We start from the raw sequence: 6,000 nt of genomic DNA, 5'->3' as shown, positions 1-6,000 counted from the left end.
AGGTAATCAGATTGACACAATCTTCATTGACTTTATAGCAAAGCTTTCGACACTGTACTACAATCTAACTTTCTCTTGAAACTCCATAATATTCTAAATAACCCTCAGTTAGTATCTTGGATTTCCAGTTTCCTTTCTATGCATTTGCAATTCGTATGCTATGATTCTGCGGATTCATCTGTAGTCGACGTCACCTCAGGGGTCCCACAGGGATCTGTACTTTGCCCTCTACTATTCTTATTGTTTATTAACGACCTTCCAGACCATGTTACTTCAAAAATACGCCTCTATGCAGACGATTGTGTTATGTACAGCCCAGCTGACTCACTCGCTGATAATCAGCGCCTTAAAGATGCCTTTGCTTCATTTTGTGACTGGTGTGCTACCTGGAAAATGAGCATCAATTTTGATAGAAATGTTATAATGTATTTTACTAACAGAAGCAGGCCCGTATGTTTTGATTATATGTGCAACGGTGTACCACTAACACGAGTTTTTCAATACAAATATTTAGGCATCATTTTTACACCCACCTTGTCTTGGTCCAAACATATAATTACATTTGTAGTAAAGCGCTAAAAAAACTTGGTTACATCCGCCGTACTTTGTCTGCTGCTCCGAGGGACACTAAATTAGTAGCATACAAAAACACTGATTCGCCCAATTTTAGAATATGCTTCCTCTGTATGGAGCCCATATAAACAATGTGAAATTAATTGTATTGAATTGGTCCAGAGGAAGGCTATTCGTTTTGTTTACCATCGCTTCAACAGACTTTTCACCGTCAGCTGCTTCGCGGAATTAAACCTCCAGTTTCTTTCTAGATGGCGGCACATAGAATCTCAGAAGATTTTCTATTCTTATAAGAACCCTCTTTCTCACCTATCAGGTCCCTCCCTTTTAACGCCTGTTTGCTCGACTTCAACTAGAGCTTATCATGCCTCTAATAATAGACCACTCCATCCACGCACTAACACTTTCAAATAGTTTTTTCCCCCGCATGATTGAACAGTGGAATTTGTTACCTGCCGAAGTTCGTTTGTTACCCATTTCTCAATATTTAAAAGCTGTTGCTGATGTATAGTTCCTTTACATTTTTCTATTTCTATGTTCCTGTTTCTGCATACCATAATTAGTTTTACTCGCATGTACACCCACTCCTGCCATAGCCCTAACAGGCTGCAGTTTGTATGAAAAAAAAAATGTGTAGTTTGTAAGAAAAAACAATGTGTAGCAGACTTCACCAACTTGCACAAGACGAAGTCCTAGTCAGACTCAAAAATCTCCTTCAGAGATTTTCTTATTGTGATGAGAATTTCTGTCACTGCACGGCACTCTGTTCGAACAAGGCCTTCACTGATAAGATGGGAGAAAAGAAAGGTTATAGAGGCAAAAATTGTCACATTGTCACTCAGATATATTCCCTAACGCAATGCCTAAAAGATTTTTTTTTGTTGGACAAGAGGATCAGGCTAAGGCTCAAGACCTATGAGCATTCTATTGCACAGATGAAGGGATTAACCAAACAAGCCCTGCGAAGTCAAGGAAGATCCATACAATGGAAACTTTGCACTTGCTTGAGAGTGGCATGCATGGACCTGCAAACCCACACCGGTCATATTAGCGTGCATCTCACATCTATAACCTAATGCAGGTTCCTGCAATAAACCTACATCGTGTTTGTAAACAAGTTGCGAGGAACATTTGCGCAAACCTGGTACCTCGCATAGCGCCATCAAAAGAAGCAATACTAAATAGCAGCTTAGCAAACTAGCTGGAAGAAATGTAAGAAAATTTCTTGGTCTAGCCAAGCTTTACAACAAAATTGAGCCAGAGTAGAATTATGAGCGGCTGGGCCAGGTTCCGCAATATTTGTCTTCATAGTTTACATTGGGGTTGCTCAACATGTTCCTTTTGAACTGTGGCGAGCAGGTGCTCAAGCAAGTCGCGATTCGCTAGCCGCCAAAATCCGAGATAAACAAGGGAACAGTATGAACATGAAAGACAAGAAACAGTAGAGGTAAATGCGACGTCGAGTGCCATATAAAAATTGCAACAGCTCACTTACTCAGGCAATATCTGCAACAGCAATCCTATGAAGGACGAAACAATTTTTTTTCGCGATCGATGCACAGCACTAAGCGGCAACTGCGGCAACAAGCACTTGGAACGAGTTTAAACGTTTTTACCATAAGAGCAAAAAGTTCTGCCAAACTAAGAGCCCACATATGCCCCATTCACATCAGTAAATTCAACAAACAAGAGCAACAGCACTGAAAAACGTAACAGGAGCTGCACGAGATCGCAATCTCGAACACCATCCGGTTCTTCCAGCGCAACTAACTAGAACAACATTCTATCACACAACACAGTAAGAAACCGTAAAATTGTGTTTTAGCTAGGCTGAACAGCTGAAGGAGCTCCAGCAGCGCGCGCAAAACTATAAACCGGAACACGCCATACTTGTTTAAACAACGTCATCATAACTGTGACGTCACTTCCGTGCGTGGCAGCAGCGTTTTAGTATGGCATTTCGCTTCTACCACGCGCGTGTCACCAGTTACCGCCTTTTTCGTACGGGTGCTCGCGCGTCGGCGGCAACGCGGGCGTCTGCCGCCCGTCGCGTTTTTCGTTCGCGAAAAACGCGCCATGCGGTTCCAGCTTTAGCATTAAGCCCAAGGTTACAATATGACCCGAAAGAAAGGTGGAAGCGTTTAAAACCAATTAGCAAAGAATCAGTTGGCATCCCGAGCTTAAAAAACGGTAGCGTGCTTCTTACTGACGACTTCAAAAAAGCTTCTTGCTTCAATCTTTATTTCCAGTCTTCTTTCACAACTCCATCATAATGAACTGCCGCGTATTCCCGACAATGTGTTCCAACATATTCCAGAACTGGTCGTGACACACGGTGGTGCATAATTATGGTGCACAGAAGTGCATAAATGCTTCTTCTGTAAGTGGTCGTGATGGTATACCTTCTTGTGTTAAAGGCTTGTTCTGACATAATCGCCCACTATCTGGTTATTACTTTTGAGAAATTGTTAAGTACTTCTTGTTTACGTAAGGAGTGGAAAGTTGCAAACGTGGTACCAATCCATAAAAGTGGCCCAAAAATACTGTCTCCAACTACAGGCCAATTTCTGTAACAAGTGCGTGTAGTAAAACACTGGAGCACATAGTATACAGTGCCATAACAAAACATGTAGAAAATTTTTTTTTTTAGCGAATAGCAGCATGGTTTTAGGTCTGGTGGAACTTGTTCGACACAGCTCCTAGAATTCAGCCACAATCTTATTCATTCGATCTCGGTGTACAGACTGACTGCATATTTCTAGATTTTAGAAAGGCATTTGATTCTGTTCCACCATGTTTTGCTGTTGCATAAGCTATCATCTCTCGGTATCTCTTTCATTGCTTGATTGGATTAAGCATCATCTACAAGAATGCATGCAACGAGCTTTAATTAATGGATCACAATATCATTATATTTCCGTTACTTCGGGAGTTCCCCAGGGATCTGTTTTGGGGTCATTGCTGTTTTTGGTCTACATCAATGACATTGCTCAGGTTGTGTGATGCAAAGTGTGTCTGTATGCAGATGACTGTGATTTACCACTGCAATAGGTCTGCCACTGACCACGAGAACTTGCAACGCAATTTGGACTGCATAACACGCTGATGTGTTAGGTGGCAAATGTCTTCAAACCTCAGTAAGTGTCAATAAATCTCCTTTACACGTAAACAAAATCCATATCCGTTTCATTATACATTAGACAATGTACAGCTATCGTGAGTAAATGAGTATAAGTATCTTGGTGTTTATTTCTCATCGCATTTAACTTCGACTAAGCACGTTGAATACGTTACAGCGAAAGCCTGTAAAATGCTAAATTTCGTCAAACACAACTTCCGGTTAGCTCCTCTCAAAATTAAAGAACTACTTTATTTTTCGAACGTAAGACAAATATTAGAGTATGCCTGTATGGCCTGGGACCTGCAACCCAAAACTGTCTAATATGCTTGAGCATCTACAAAACCGCACAGCCCATTTTGTCTGTAAAGACTATGACTTTACTTCTATCACTACTGCACTTAAGGATAACTTGGGATGGGAATTATTAAGCACACGCAGACAAAACATGAGATTAGAAATGCTTTTTATAAATTACTTCGGTATGGTTAAAATAAAGAAACTTACCTTTTACCTCCTAATTTCTTATCTCACAGAGGTGACCACTCTTTAAAAATAAGAGAATTTATTTGTAGAACAAACGTCTTCAAGCATTTTTTTTCCACACACAATATCACAGTGGAATCAGCTACCACATGAAATTGCTGATTGCCACACTGAAGCATCGTTCAGAGCATTTCTGTTGAATTTATAGCGGCGTGAACTTTTTTATTGCTGTGTTATTTTTGGTTGATCGGTTCTGTATTTTGTCGAGCTTACATACGCTGTGCATTCCCCCCTACAATAATGCCTTCGGGCGCTGCAGGTACTTGAAATAAATGAAATAAATAAACTCAATCACTGATGAATCCTTAACATGGCCAATCACTGTCTTACACAGGGGTGACATGCTTTGGTTCACCTCTGGCATTCCTTGGGTAACGTGATATTTTCTGTTCACAGTGCGACCGTGCAACATAAAGATCTAATGGCTTTCACCTTAAAACTTAAAAAAAGAAACGCAATGTGGACTAGCTAGTGCTCATCACCTGCAATACCATGGGTATACTTGTAACAAATTTTTCAGCACTTGCGTTCATTGTATCCGATTGACGTACAGATCGACGTAAGCTAGAAATAATAGCTCCTCTAGAAGCCACTATTTCAATTTTTAGTAAAACAGGCAACGGATCCTAACAATCGCGAAAAGTGTGATCAAGAGGCTGTATCTTCGCACATAATTGTTCACGGTGGAAAGCAGAATCTATTGGCGACGTGCGAGGTGATAGAGCCGCCCTAGAATACTAAGCATACTGAGGACAACCACATTTTTATGCAACGTACAAATTGCCGCAAACGAAAATGCTGGTGAGCATGCCAGAAGAATGAAAAAAAAAAATGCAGCAATACGGTATGCCTTGCTACGAGCAATAAGAAAGATGCCTCAGCTCGCAAACACCGCTGTTCTTTGTCGGAACTAAGTTTTTTCGGCCAATGTTATGCAGCCATTACTTCCTGCGCAAGCCGTCACGCTTTCCTTGTCGTATAAGAACGGCATAACCATCTTCAGGCTTCTTGCTGCAGTTATATGCGCAACAGCACGGCATAACGCTAGCACACAGAGCAGGAAACACAGCGTACAATGTTCGCTACGCCGAGCTAAAGCGCCAACTGAGGAGAAAAATGGCGCAAACGAAAAAAACAAAAACAAACAAACAAAAAAAGAACAAGCAAAACGCGAGATCCGTGCGTTTCCATGGGCAACGTACAGAAAAACGGGGGCAAAACTGGTTGTCGCAGGGGGGGGGGGGGGGGGGGGGGGGCACAAGAGGCGAGGTCACGCGGCGGCGGCAGAGTTCAAAGAGTGGCGGTATTTTCAAATTATCAAGGGACTTTAGCTAAGTGGGCTGGAAACGGCAGTAGTTTGTATTAAACAGCAGTAATCAATAAATGAAAAGAAATAGTTTTCGGTGTGGCTAGCAGTATCACCCCGGGTGAACGGTGATACCCGACGGTTGTTGCAATGGCGCGCACAGACGGTGCACATGCCATGAATAGCAGGTGTGCTGCCACAGGTGACTTGTACTGTACATTCTGCAGCTGGTCTCAACCTTTCGGAGCCGATTACGCAGATCATCGCTCATGACAGATGTGTCCTCTAGGGTCAATAGTGCTGCAACACAAACACCACCTCTTTGAACATCAACTTAGTTGCGATGGATAGGTACAGTCGATAAGCAGACAATTTTTGAGGAGTGTCATAATGCAGCTGGAGCTGCACTGCCTAGTTTTCCGAAGGGTAGCGGCCAAGGAGGTCCCTTTTTAGCCAT

The sequence above is a fragment of the Dermacentor andersoni genome, chromosome 6 (genome assembly GCF_023375885.2).
Source record: "Dermacentor andersoni chromosome 6, qqDerAnde1_hic_scaffold, whole genome shotgun sequence".
Taxonomy (NCBI): Eukaryota; Metazoa; Arthropoda; class Arachnida; order Ixodida; family Ixodidae; genus Dermacentor; species Dermacentor andersoni.
The sequence above is the reverse complement of the archived record's forward strand: the minus strand, read 5'-3'. Positions refer to the sequence as shown.